This window comes from Petaurus breviceps, unplaced genomic scaffold (assembly GCF_028583685.1).
Source record: "Petaurus breviceps papuanus isolate PSGF00001 unplaced genomic scaffold, PetGlider_PUasm1.0 90417, whole genome shotgun sequence".
In the NCBI taxonomy this organism is placed as follows: Eukaryota; Metazoa; Chordata; class Mammalia; order Diprotodontia; family Petauridae; genus Petaurus; species Petaurus breviceps.
Window position 1 is genome coordinate 1,245,515 of NW_027187245.1, and position 15,301 is coordinate 1,260,815.

Sequence of the window (15,301 nt, forward strand, 5' to 3'; positions counted from 1 at the left end):
ATCCTACTCTGATGAGAGAGATCATTTTCTCTGCCTGCCCCCCCCCCACATACACACTCACACACACACTCATACACACTCACATGCACTCACACACACACACTCACACTCACACACTCTTCCACAAAGCTCTTCAGTAGCCTGTGGAACAATTTTGTGTGCTTCTTTTAGGAAAGCAGGAATGGGTTGTGGGAGGATGGGATGGTCACAGCTGTGTGCCTAGGAGAATATTTGAGACTGGCTGACCTCCCTCCCTCCTTGACAGCTTTCAACAGCTTTCCTTTTTATTACCTGAGAATTTCCAAGCTTTTCCCCTCACTGCTATTATTATGATGATGATATTAAGTTTCGGTGGGATCCATGTCTAACACTTGATGCTAGTTTTAAAAATCATGCCAGCAAAAGAATAAATTTAAGAAGTGAAATCTGGGGAGTAGAAGCACGAAATTCCCACGGCTTGGGCTTCCACCTTCCCCAATCCATGTAAAAAGGGGACTCTAAACAAACTTTGGAGCTGCAGAACCCACAAAATGACACAGAGAAGCTAACCTCCCGCTGAGGACAGCCCGGCAGGCCAGCACGGAGCCAAGCCCAGCCCCAAGCCAAGGCCTGACCAGCCATGGCCTGAGGGACTCCAGATCAGCAGCAGCGGTGGCCATTTCCAGATTTATCAACACAGATACAAAGGACAAAGTGAGAGGTCAGTGCAGTCTGGACTTTGGGACCAGTAAGTGGGTGTGCGTGGCTTTTACCCCTGGGGCTAGAAGCCACTGAGAGGCCGGCACAGCCAGCCAGTACCAGGTGGCAGCTTCAGCTCTTGGCCTGCAGAGTGTAGGAGGACCAAGCACCAGTCTGAGGGGTAATCGCTCTTGCTTTAACCTGCTTGGATCTGGATTGCAGTCTAGGGTGGAGGTCCTGGGGTGTGTGTCCAGCTTGCCAGAGCGTGTGGAGACCTCAGAGAGGGCACCCATCTAATACCTCCGGCAGCTGAGAAAACCCCAGCGTTTGGGACGAAAGCTCCCCTGTCTGGTGGCAGAGTCCTACTGTGGGACTGCTATTTTAGGGCGGTGGGTAGGGGAAAAACGGGGAAAAAATCTGTAACTCAAAATCTGGTGGAAATGAATGATGTAAATCAGAAGTTAATACAGCATTAAAAAAAAGAAAAAAATATTTAGAATTTCCAAGCTTTTCCCCTCACTGCTATTATGATGATGATAAGTTTCGGTGGGATCCATGTCTAACACTTGATGCTAGTTTTAAAAATCATGCCAGCAAAAGAATAAATTTAAGAAGTGAAATCTGACAGTGCTGGATAAGGAGGCCAAATTGTTTGGCTGGGCCAGGAGCTTTTTATGATTGTATTTTTAGTGGTCCTCTTTTTCTTTGGAATACTATAATTAGTGAAATTCCAGCTATTTTAATCATTTTATCTGGTGGAAGGGAAGGGCTATTCCCTTTTATTAAATGCATGCTATGTGCCAGGCACTGTGCTAAGTGCTTATTATCTCATTGTCACAACAACCTTGGGCAGCAGGTGCTATTATGAGTTCCATTTTACCGATGAGGAAACTGAAGTAAACTGGGGCCAAGTGACTTGTCTTGGGTCGGAGGCTAAATTTAAACGCAGGTCTTCCTGACTCCAGACTCAGTGGTCAGTCCACTGCACCATCTGACTGTAGAAAGCAGCAGGCATCAAGGAGGCAAAGAGGCTGGGGCTGGCCAATGGGGCATGACAGCGGGAGAACAGGAAGTGGGTGAGCGGGGCTTCTGTCCGGCCAGGAGTAAGTGGGAGGGGTCGCTCTGTCAGACAGCAAGTGGTGGCGGGCATTGTGTGGACGTGGCGTAGGTGGGGGAAGGGCCGTTCGTGGATAAAGCCTTTTGCCTGGACTGGCAGAAATATTGCTCTGCGAAGAGGCTGTGGTGTGTGGTGCGGAAGGAGAGGCTTCACCCAAGATATGTTGGAGGCCATGTCGAAGAGGCCTTTTCCCGGAACTTGTTGGGGCCGGGGTAGATCCTGATGTAAGCAGTGGAGGGGCAGAGCTAGGCCCCGGCCTGCCCCCCAGCTGGGAGAGGGCACCTCCTACCCTAGTCCTCAGGCCACGTGGTGTGGGGTAGGGTCTTATATACCGAAGGTTGTGGGCAGAATCTCGGGGCGGTCTCGGGGAGGAGTTAATGAGGTCAGTGATTAAGGGTGGGAGGCAGCTGGAGGATGCAGACACTAGTGGGCTAGGCCAGTTCATGGGTGGATGGATATTTTGATAGGTGGGAAGTCTATAACAGACCTGCCTCATCAAATGGGATGATTTAATGCAGTCCAAGAAAGGTTCCTGGAGCCTGTACCCCAAGGACTCGAGCAGAGCTCGAGGGGGCTCCCAGTGCCCAGACCTCATCAGTCAGACCCTCAGGTCTGAGGCCTTGCTTGTGTTCCTCGGGAGGCTGCCCTGCCGTGAAGGGCACAGGCCCTGGGGAGTCGGGGCAGCCCCTTCCAAGCCAGGAGATTGCTGAAAGGCAATAACCCCAGTGAAAGGGCCAGTGAAGGCTTTGAATGGGGTGGGGGAGGTGGAGGCAGCCCTGGGACAGTGGGGTGAGCCTTAAGACCTTCCCAGAGGCACTGCCTGAGGGTGGCCTGAGGCATGGCACTGACACTGCCCTCTAGACCCACCTATGCTCTTCCACACCCAGAACCCCAGGCCCTAGTTGCTGTGACTGAGGGAAAAAGGTCTGTTATAATGTCTTCTCAGCCTCCAGACTTTGCCATTGGGGTGATGCTTTAGATCAATGCTGGTTCAAGAGGGCTCTTAGAAGACAAGGTTATTTCCCTGACTAGAGGCTCTTAGCTGCCTTCTCTGTGACCTGATAACCCTCCTCCTAGTTCCCTGGCCATATATAGCGTTTATTTCTAAGGCAGAAGGAAATAAGACCACACTTTAGCAAGGAAGGTATGAAAGGCTTTCAGCCCCCTTACAATTTTTCAAATTTAATTTTCTTTCATTTGACAAGGTAATATTTTTCCCCTCCTACTCTCCCCTCATTGTAAAACAAAAATGAAAATAAAATGCACTTGAAAGCCCTTTCTCTCTTTTAAAAAGTGTTTTTTTTTTCCAATTACCAAATGTTTTTTCTCCCTCCCACCTCCCCCACTCCTTGGGAAAAAAAAAAAAAAAACTAGAAACAAGTGTACATAGTTAAATAAAACAAATTACTGTATTTGCCATATCTGAAAATGTATGTCTCTTTCTTCATCTCTAATTTATCTCCTCATTGTCGGGTGGTATTTAGCATGTTTTCATCATGGGTCCTTTTTAAGGCATATAATACAATTGTATTACATTTTTGTACCATAGTATATTTGGTCATTTTCCAGTTAATGGCATATAATACAATTTAGGCATATAATACATATTAGACATATAATTCAATTGAGGCATATAATACAATTGTATTACACTTTTGTACCATAGTATATTTGGCCATTTTCCAGTTTTTTTCTACATCAAGAAGAGTTGCTATAAATATTTTCTGTATGTATGGGTTCACCTCTTCCTCCACCTCCTTCACCCCCCTCCCCTTTTCACCCCAGTGGCATAGTGTAATGACTTTTTTGCAGATTTCCAATTTGCTTTCTCAAATGGCTTTACCAATTCACTGCTCTACCAACAATGCATTAGTGTGCCTTTTTTTTAAAACTACAACTTCACCAATGATTTTTCATTATTTTTTGTCAACTTTGCCGACGTAATGGGTGTGAGGTAGACCCTCATGGTCATTTTAATTTTCTTTTTTCTAATTAGAGATTTGTAGCATTTTTTGTATGGCTATTGATAGTTTGCTTTTCCTCCTTTGAAAACTGCTTTTGTTTATCCTTTGAGCATGTATCCATTGAGGACATCCCCTTAAAATTTAGGGAAAAAACTTCTAAGTATCTGTAAGATAGTCTAAAAGAATTATTACCACTAAAACTTCAGAAAAAGGATACATTTGGGGTCTTTTTTCCTCTTAGGCTTTAAATTACCCAAAGAGCCCCTTCCCTTTACCAGTACCTTCTTGGGAAATAATTCCAACTCTTCTGCCCTCCCAAACACCATCTGGAAGATAGATACACAACCTTACATAGCACTCTCTAGGTTTGGTTTTTCTAGACAGCAATAGAATTGATATAAAATATGATTTGTGGCTTCTGAGTTCTTTACCTAAACCTCTTTTTCATTCATTCTAATTAAGCACAGGAGGAAGAATGAACTAGCAATGAGGAGGGCCCAGGAAAAGAGATGGCAGGAGAAATGAACCCTGAAAGATTCAAAGAGACAGAGGTAAATTGGGAATATCTTCAAACCTAAGGTACAAACTGTGTGATGTAATGTTTTGGGGGAACAGCTAGCATTTCTGTTTGACTGCAATATAGAGTCTGTGAAGACAAACAACATGCAATAAATGCAGAAAGGCGAGTGGAAGCCAGACGTAGAGGGCTTCAGCCAGGTTGAGGAGTTTGCATTTTATTCTAAAAGCAATAAAAGACGGATAATATTAATATTATTATTATTTATTAATAAATATATATATAACTAAAATAATTGATTATATTTATTATTATTGGTTTTCGAGGTCAGGGTGCAGCCGCAGGGATCCTGAAGTATGGTTTAGTGGTCCTCATTTTTATGCAGAGTTTGAATTAGCAAGACTTGTGAGGGACAGGACAGAGTCAAGGATACCTTGCTCATTTTGTGTAAGCCTAGGCAATTGAAAGAATACTGGTGCCCTCAACTGAAATGGGCAAGTTTGGTGGAGTGTAGAGTTCTCTTTTGGCAAGCTGAGTTTGAGATGCCTATGGAAATCCAAGTGCTAATGTTGAGTGGGTATTTGGTCATGGTAGATTGTTAATTTTATGCTGTGTATGTTTAATGGGCTTGAATAATGAAAGTTTGATCAGCCAGGTTAGAAAGGGAAAGCAGTGGCATAATAGGCAATAGATGAGATAGTATCCTTCGGGGAGAAAGGTTGGTCACCATTGTCAAAAGCTGCAGAGATATCAAGACTTTGCAATTAAGAAATCATTGGAGGGGTGGCTAGGTGGTGCAGTGAATAGAGCACTGGCCCTGGAGTCAGGAGGACCTGAGTTCAAATTTGACCTCAGACAATTAACACAAAAACTAGCCGTGTGACCTTGAGCAAGTCACAACCCCAATTACCCTCCAAAAAGCAAAAAAAAAGAAATCATTGTTAAACTTGGAGAGAATAGTTTCTTTTTCTTTTTTTTAAATTAAACTGAGTTTATTAAATGTCATATATGAGCTCTGTGTTGGCAGTTGGATGATATGTTTTATTTATTAATGATGGAAGAATCAGAAAAAAGTTTAGAGATCAAGAGCTAGAAGAGACCCATGTAATTCAGCTCCATTTTATAGATAAGGAAACTGAGGCCAAGAGAAGTTAATTTAAATACCTATAGATCATGATGAGTGTGCAGTTTGAACCCATGTGCTCTGATTTCAGAGTCAATATTCTTTGGAAATGGCCCAGAACATTCAATTCAGTATTTATTAGGTACCTGCTATGTGATGTTCTGCCAGTCAGGCAAGATTCAGAAAAAAAAAGTGAATAGGAAATGGAGACAGAGATTGAGAGCATAAAGATGGAGAGTGTCTATTTGTGCTTCTCTGTGTTTTAATTTTTTAATTTATTATCTATTTTAGCGTTATTTAAATTTTATTTTGAGTTTCAAATTATCTCTCTCTAGCCTCTCCTCCACCCTTTAAGAAGGCAAGCAATATGATGTCAATTTTATGTGTGAAATCATGCAAAAACTTATTTCCATATTAGCTGTGTCACATAAAGGTAAGAAAAATAAAGAAGGTGAAAAAATTATACCTCAGTTTGCACTGAGAGTTCATCAGTTTTGTCCCTGGAGATGGGTAGCATTTTTTTAATCACAAGTTCTTCAAAACTGTCTTGGATCATTGTATTGATTAGAGTAACTAAGTTGATCATTGTTACATTATTGCTGTTACTGTGCACAATAATGCCCTGGTTCTGCTGACGTCACTCTGCATTAATTCATATAGGTCTTCCCAATTTTTCTGAAACTGCCCACCTCATTATTTCTTATAGCATAAGCGTGTTCACTCACAATTTTGTACCACTGCCTGTTCAGCCATTCCCCAATTTATGGGCAGCCTATCAATATCCAGTTCTTTACCACCACAAAAAGGGTTGTTATAAAAATTTTGGTTTATATAGATATTTTTTTCTTTGATCTCTTTGGAATATGGACCTAGTACTGTTATCACCGGGTTAAAGGGTATACACAGTTTTATAGGCATTTAGTTCTAGTCACACATTGTTTCCCACAACAGTTAGACCATTTCACAATTCCACCAACAGTGCATTAGTGCCCCTGTGTTTTTAATATCCACTTCAGCATTTGTCATTTTTCTTTTCTGTCATGCTAGCCAATCTGATAGGTATGAGGTGGTACCTCAGAGTTGTTTTAATTTGCATTTCTCTAATAAATAGTGATTTAGAGTATTTTTTTATATTCATTTTTTCCTATTTTCATGTGACTATAGATAACTTTGATTTCATCTTCTGAAAACTGTTCATATCCTTTAACTTTTTCGATTGGAGAATGGCTCTTAATTTTATAAACTTTATTCAGTTTCTTACATATTTGAGGAATGAGACCTTTATGGGACAAACTTAGTATAATTTTTTTTATATTATATCATCATCTATGGTACCTTTTAAAATGTAATTTCCCTGATTATCTCTTTTAATTAGGTCTATTTTTGCTTTTGCTTTGTCTGAGATCATATTTGCTACCTTTTTTTACTTTAGTTGATGCATAATAGATCCTGCTCCAGCCCCTTATTTTAATTCTGTGTATGTCTTTCTGTTTCAAGTGTGTCTCTTGTAAACTATATATTGTTGGAGTCTGGTTTCCAATTCATTCTGCCATCCATTTTTGTGTTATGGGGTAGTTCATCATGTTCACAGTTATGTTTACTATGTATTTCCCTCCATTCTTTTTTGTTTTACTCAACTCTTTCTCTCTTTTCTTACACTGTCCCTCATCAAAAGCCTACTTTCCTTCTGACTACTGCCTCCCTAAATTCACCTTCCCTCTTATCACCCCTCCCTTTGACTTTTTTAATCCCCTTTCCCTCCTACTTTCCAGTTGAGTAAGAAAGACTTCTATACCCAACTGAATATGTGTTAATTTATGTATGTATCTATGTGTGTATATATGTATGTTTATATGTATGTATATGTGTGTATGTCCATATACACATGTACATATATTTATATATACATATGTATTCTTTCTTTGAACCAATTCCAATGAGAGTAAAGTTTGTGTCCCCCTTCCACTCCTGTACCATTTTCCCCTCTACTGTAAAAGCTCTTCATTGTGTACCTCTTTTATCTGAGATAATTTTCCCCTCCCTTCTCACAAGATATCCCTATTTCTTACCCATTTTTACATCATCCCAACATAATCATGCGCTCTATGTAGAATCCTTCTAACACCCAAAATAATGATAAAGTTCTTAGGAGCTGCATGTATCATCTTCTTATATAGAAATGTAAACAGTTTAACTGTATTGAATCCCTTATGATTTCTCTTTTATGTTTATCATTTTATGCTTCTCTTGAGTCTTGTATTTGAAGATCAAATTTTCTATTCAGCTCTGGCCTTTTCATCAGGAATATTTGGAAGTCCTCTATTTCGCCCCTTAAAGGATGATATTCAGCTCTTTTGCTTTCTGGAATATCCTATTCCTAGTACTTTACTCCTTTAACATGGTAGCTGCTAAATCGTGTGTGATACTCACTGTGTCTCTATGATACTTGAATTCTTTCTTTCTGGCTGCTTGAAATATTTTCTCTTTGACCTGGGCATTCTGGAATTTGGTTATAATATTCGTGGGAGTTTTCATTTTGGCATCTCTTTCATGTGGTGATGGGTGGATTCTTTCAATTTATATTTTACTGTGTGTTTTTAAGGTATAAAGGCAGTTAGTTTTCCTTGATAATTTCTTGAAATATGTCTAGGCTCTTTATTTGATTATTGGTTTCTGGTAGTTCAATAGTTCTTAAACTGTCTCCCCTCAATGTATTTTCCAGGCCTGTTGTGTTTCCAAATGAGATATTTTACCTTTTCTTCTATTTTTTCATTCTTTTGACTTTACATTTTTTAATATTATTTTTTCTTGATGTCTCATAGAGTCATTAGCTTCTACTAGCTCAAGTCTAATTTTAAGGAATTATTTTCTTCAGTGAACTTTTGTACTTCTTTTTCCTTCTGGCCAATTTTGCTTCTTTAAGGAGTTCTCTTCTTTGGTGAATTTTTGTGTGTCTTTTACCATTAGATTGATTCTGTTTAAGTTGTTATTTTCTTCAGTGCCTCTTTTACCAAGTTATTAATTCTCTTTTCATAATTTTCTTGCATTGCTCTCATTTCTTTTCCCATTTTTTCCTCTCCCACTCTCATCACTTTCTTTAACCTTTCCAGGAATTCTTGTTGGGTTTGTGTGCAATTTACATTTTTCTTTGAGGCTTTGTTTGTAGTTGTTTTCACATTGTCATCTTTTCTGAGTTTGTGTCTTGCTTTTGTTTGCCATCATAGTAGCTGTTTATGGTCAGGTTGTTTTTGTTGTGGTTGCTTTCTCATTTTTGTGGCATATTTCTTGACTTTTAACTTTATGTCAAAATCAGCTCTCTTCCCCTGGGGTGGTGGGGAGGTACTGTCACAAACTTCAAGCTTTTTCATGCCACTATTTTCAGAGCTGGTTTTAAGGGTCTGCAAGTTTTTGGTACTTCAAAAGTAGAGTGATCCTCTGAGATCACTGCTATCCTGGTCCATGCTATGGTCTTTACTCATGAAGGGCTCCTGTTCCCCTGAAGCTTCAAGCACTAGTGCTCCTCTCTGCCTTTGAACTGTGACCATGGTCCCTATTCCCTTGTGACTTGACCAAAAGTGTTTCTATCCATCATAGAACTGCTATTCAGAATTGCAGTTGGACAGTGGAGCTGCCAGATAGCACCCGGTCCTGCAGCCGGTGTCACTTCAGACTCCCCTGTAATCTCTTTCTGACTGTCCAATCCCCTTCCTTTCTCTAGGCTGAGAGCTCCCAATGCTGCTGCTCCTACTGCTACTATTTTAGCCACCTTCAAGACCCACAGCTGGTATTGCCGCCCTGTTTGCTCTGGACTGGCTTCTACCCCATTGTCACAGAGCCCTCATCACTGGGGATAGCCTGTACAAAGGTATGGAATGCCAAGTTTGGGGAAGTAAGCAGGTCTGTTTGGCTAGAACTTAGAGTGCAGGATGGGAGTAATGGGATACAAATATGGAAAGGTATTTTGTATTTTGTTATGGATGCAATTGGGAACCAGGGAAGGTGATTGAACAGGGAACGGACATGGTCAAATGTGCTTTAGGAAGATCCCTCATCCCTAATCCCTTACCTGTGTTTTTTTCTCTTTTGTTTTGTTTTGGGCATCTAGCTGCCTGACTACTTAAATTTTCCACCTGTTTTGAAAGCCCCCCAGAGACTAGTACTGACATTCCTGAAGGAGACAGATGGACATAGTCATGGCTGAGCAAGGATACCTACAGTCAGAAGGACAAAGTATCCCTGAGCACAGGCTATGTTGCAGGCTCTGTCTCCTGGGGCTTCATTTGAGCCTATTTTGCTACTGTGTCTGTCCAGTAATTTCTCTCCTCCATTTGTCCTTGATATTTCTCCCTCATTCTGCTTCTGTCCAGCCACTGAATTCCAGTCCTGTATGTGTTCATAGATCTGCCTGATTCCCAGCATCTCAGCTTTGCAATCACATGTTGCTCATTAAATGCCCTCACTGCTGCAGGGTCAGGAAGAAGGAAGGAGAAAGAGACACACGGGCTTCCGAAGTGAGGTCTCTGAAAACACATTTACTGTAAATCTGACACAAACCACTTATTGTTGACAAACAGCTAGAAAATAACCTAAAGAACGGGTCTCTCATCAATGCACTTTCTATACCATTATTTGGGAAACTTTTCTGAGACTTACTGTAAACTACTTCTCCCAAATTCACACAGTATGACAGTGAAATTATTGTATCCTATGTTCTTTCTGACTCAGTCCTCAGTGATGCTGACCCCCTATCTGGTCTTGGGTACCTAGAATGAATGTTTCTTAGGGGTTGTGACCTGTTTTCCTGACAAGCCCAAGAACACACTTCCCTTAACTTTGGTCTGGGGTGGCGGGGGAGGGAGCAGGCCCTGAGAATGGCAGGGGCTGAGGATATGGCCATTAGGAAGAACTCCCTTGGAAACAGTGGCAAAAAATACAAACGAATATTTCATTTTCTTTGTTACCCTTTTAGGGAAAGAGCAAGAGGACAATATTCAGTGAACATGGGAAATATTCTCACATTCTGTGTTTCCAGGGGGAAAGGGAACACTGGAATTTATTCATGGCGGAAGGACTTCATGGTAGCGCATTAACGTTAGGCTTTTATAGAATCACTTAATTCTTAATTTATTTGTTCCTGCCTTGGCTCTGTGGAGCCAAGGGGGAAAAAGAAGTCAGAATGACTTAGAGGGGCAGTTAATGAGCTTATAATGATTAAGACATTTCAAATGAAAAATTTCCTCCAGTTGAACAACAGCAGCAGCTGTTTTGTTGAGCACAGGTTGCTGAATGTCTAGGTCAAAAACAAGAAAGGGAGGAAGACAGACAGGAGGAGAAGAGAGAAACAGATAGACCCTCTGTTTCTAATCTAGGCTGAAGAAAAATCCTCAGATCCAACCAAAGGTACTGAGCCTTATAAAGATAAATATCCCTAGGGGAGAAGACTCAGCAATGTGAAGACACCCTCACTACCTCATGTACCCCAACTTTCCCCCATGCCAACTCTGTAAGGACCAATCCAGCTTATAATTTCTCAGGTTCTTGTAGTCTCTTTCTCCTTATGATAATAACAAATACCTTACTTTCGTAGAGTTTATAGTAGCCAGCATTTTATAGCACTTGGACTGGTTTACAAGGTGCTTTATAAACATGATCTCATTTTGATGATCACAATAGCCCTAGGAGTTAGGTGCTATTATTGTCATTTTACAGTTGAGCAAACTGAGGCGGGCAGAGGTCAAGTGACTGCCCTAGGGTCACACAGCTAGTTAAGTGTGTAAGGCTGGATTTGAACTCCTCACCTGACTGCTCTGAACTCTCCTCTTTTTGTCAGATGATACCACATTTGTAGTTCTGAAGCTCAAGGACTTCTTAGCTGATAAAAAATCAGTAAGGTACAGAGAGTCTTATTACAACCATTACTGCTCTGCTCTGCTCCCTCCTCGTCTGTGTGAGAGGAATGTCCCACACTCCTTTGCCCACTGTATAGATATGAGGGACCAGAGCAGAGTGGTAATGTAGTGAGTGACTCAGTGATGGACTGGCTACCAAGGCATGACTCATCTTGCTGGAAGAACTGACCCACAGCATCACCACTGTCACTATCTCCCAGGTACTACTGAGTAATTTTGCCAGACTAATGGTTTGTGCTAGGAATTTAGCTCTACAGAGAGCTGTAGAATACCCCTAGTGACTGGTGCTTCCAGAGATTTTGAAAGATCCAGATAGCATGGTAGAGAATCATGAGCTTTGGGCAATTAACAGTTACTGTTTAATCAGTCTCTGTGCTTGGGACCCCAAGCTTTAGAATAAGTCTTCTCACTAGCAGACCAGAAAACCCTGACATTTTGTTTTTCTCTTCAGTATATCAAGTAAATGATGACAGCCAGGCATTTCTGCATGAAGAGAATTCATTCAACGTATTACTTCCCATCTCTTCTTTCTCCTGCTGAGAAGCATATAAACCCTTCATTTCCTGCCTAGGTATGTATGTGCATGTGCCTTCATATTCAGGCTTCAGACTTCAGCACATTTCTAACCCACGCAATATGTTTAAAGTTGGAGTTTCTGATGGCTTGTCATTCTGTTGGCAAAGAATCATACCTCAGGTTACCTTTTGTAATTTTTTCTTTTCTACTTCCTTAAATAAGGGCCATTTAAAAAATCCTCCCAATGCATGTTATCCCTGCTTTCTATCTCAGGCACAGATGCTACTTGGTACTTGTATAATACTTAGCTTCAGAGGCTCCTTTGAGTTAGGACCCTCAAAACAGTGTCAGAACTTGTAGGACCAATGTGTATTTGCACATTGGATTGCTATTTTAAAGATATAATTGAGAGTGAAGGAGTTTAAATAAAGGTAAGGCCTCTATCTCTGCAAAAAGTCAGGTTATGACAGAATTGTGTGCCTAGGGTTATTTGGGTGACCTTTTGGTCACAGTGTGTTTGGTAATTGGTCAGCCCTGCAAGAAGCCTGGTGGAGTACAAATGGCTCTGGATCTGGGGGTCAGAGGACCCAGGGTCAAATGATATCTTTGTTTCTTACTAATCTAAATGAATAGATTTAATAGCATTTTTGAAGGATGATGAACGCAGCACTGTGCCAAGTAGGAACTGAGGATACAGATACAAAAAGAGAGACTCTCCCTGCCCTGAAGTTCTGACAGAAAACACCACAGAGAGGGTAGTGGTGGCCAGAGAAGGTCCAGGGAGTCCTGGGGACAGTGAATTGAACTATGGGGCCGACTGTCAAATGGCTTGGTCTTTTCAGAAACTTTAGTCATATGGAATTGATTTTTTTCTGCTCAGAGCAAGGAATGGGAAATGAGGAGATGTACGTGTATGAAAGGGTAAGGGCAGCATCCTAATGCCAGCGCTGCTTTGCTTGTCTTTGTCTGCTCCCTTCCAAGTGAATCTTAAATGGCCCTCTTTTATCACTATTTACCTCTCGTATGTCATGTAAGTAGAGTCAAAACAGATCCACAGAGATTTGGAGATTGTTAAAGCTGGAAGGGGATTTAGCAAAGATTTGGCATAGCACACCCATTCTGTAGATTGGGAAAACTGAGACTTGGGTAAATTAAGTGACTTGGGGTGGAGGATAGATGGACAGACAAGACTCCACCCTTCCTGCTTCCTAGTCCAGTGCCCTGTGCAGTGAGTCACAAACCCCTTGGGAATTTTCAGTAATGATTCCCAGGGGGTTTGAGGTCATCATTTTTTACTAGCATAGGCAGCAGTAAATGATTGCCCAATTGTATTATAAATAGATTTTTCTTCACATTATCGAAATATTATAGGTTTATATTTGAAGCATTATAGGCTTATATCTGCAGAGATTCATATAGTAAGCAAATGAGGTCTTGCTGGATTACATCTTTTAATTCTTACAGAATGTCCCACATAAAAAAGTCATAATTATCTTAAAATCAGAGTTTTATATTTGGGGGAATTATAAATAAAACAAAATTTTATATTTTTAAAATTCTATCACCTAAATTTAATTTGGGACTTTTGGGGGCAAAAGTTATCATTGTAGCTAATGTAAACATTTAATGAATAAATATAAAATGGGTAGGGTGTTAAATTAATATAAGGCGTTATGATATATTTTAAAGGGTTTAATGGAACAAAAAGTATTAGGAAGCATATCATCATAATATTATAGTGCTTTTTCAAGTTGGAGAAATCTCTGTATTTACTTCCCATTTCCAGCTTCCTCTACTTGTATTCAGTAGAAGAAAATAGATAGTACCTAGAATTCACTTATTGGCTTTCTTGGGTAGCCATCATTCCAGTTCATTGAATTGGTTTCATCAGTTCTGTTTGTTGTAATGACCCTTCCTCTGTCCATACTGAGGTAAGAGATAAGGACTAGACCTGTGATTTCAAATGTTTGCCCTCATCTCTACCTCCTTGCTTCCTTCAAATTCTCACTTCTGCGAGAAGCCTTTCCCAAACCCACTTCATTTGAGTACCTTCCCTCTGAGATTTTCTCCAGTTTATCCTATCCATAACTTATTCAGACCTAGTCATTTTCCTGTTGTTTACTCTGTTAGATTGTGACCTCCTTGGGGGGACTGTTATTTGCCTTTCCTTGTGTCCACAGTACTTAGCACATGGATAGTACATGGTAAATGCTTAATAAGTGTTATTTGACTGACTGACAGACTGATTCTCACACAAATAAACTAATTTCCAGTACAGTTGGCACCTTCTTTGTACCTGAACTCCATAGAGAGCTGCCTTGAGTCCTGTAAGATCAAAGGGAATTGCTCAGGGTTATATAACCACAATGTGTCAGAAATAGGGTTCAGGCCCTGGTCTGGCCAGCTTTGAGGCCATGATGTTGAGAGAGAAAAAAAGATCGCAGATTAACTCTTAGTTGTACTCTAAAGCGGCTCATGTTTTATAGGTAAAAGCTGATATTAGACAGCATGGAAGTAGATAACAAGCCAAAACCCACAAAGAAAAGCACACAAGAATACATATAGAACAAATTTGGGCAGTAGAAAAAATATCTTTATGCCCAGACGAACAGCTATCCCAAAATCAGTTCCATTTTTGAATAACATATGCATTTATTGACAGTTGGAAATACTTGTTAATACAGTGAAGTTAAGGACAAAGGACATTTAGGTCCCTGAGTTTGAATTCTGTGTTTAAACTATGTATTACTGAAGTATAAAATGAATAATTATATAAGTTATAGAGTATATATGAGGGAGAATGATAGGATTATCTAGTGCCATTTTACAAAACAGAAGATAAATGATCTAGACTGAAAATGTCTCCTGGTGAATGCATAGAGAGGAGGGGAGCCTGAAATGCAGAAGAAAAGAGAGGAGCAAGAACAGGAAAAAGGTGGGTGTGGGGAGAATCGTTTGGCTCCCAACTTGCTTAGGGGCACATTGAAGATGCTTAGGGCCACATCAGTCTAGGAAATAGAATTGCTTTGTTCTTTGGTCTTATGGACTGACTTAGCATCTTGCAAAACTTCTGTGTCTTTTGATCTTTTCCCCCTTATGTTCTTCTGAGAAAGTTAAAAAGGGAGGGTGAGGGGGCAGGACCTGAATGTATAAATATATGACTGCACCAGATCTCCCCAGCATCTGCTTGAGACTGTTAGAAACTTAAGCTCATCCTGAACAACTTGTTCTTATTAACTATAACCATTGGAGGCCTACAGTGAGTTCAAAGGGATTGGTATTCCAGATGTAAATGTGGTGGAAGTGTCCAAATGAAATAATGGAGGATCACCCATAGGACCCATAATTATTCCAGCTGTCCTTTCCAGGGTATAGAAATACATTGTAGTGACCAAAATGGGACTTGCTGATCACGTTAAGAAATTCCATGGAGAGAAAATTCACTATGTAATCTTTCCAACTACTACATACCAGAAA

At 40.5% G+C, this 15,301-nt stretch overlaps 1 long non-coding RNA gene across 1 annotated transcript; it reads left to right on the forward strand.

The window, feature by feature from the left end:
- The first annotated feature begins 437 nt into the window (after positions 1-437).
- Positions 438-9,258, forward strand: LOC138177466 (uncharacterized). The gene is made up of 3 exons (XR_011172504.1): positions 438-700; positions 4,227-4,310; positions 9,118-9,258. It is a non-coding gene; the product is annotated as an uncharacterized lncRNA (long non-coding RNA).
- The last annotated feature ends 6,043 nt before the right edge of the window (positions 9,259-15,301 follow it).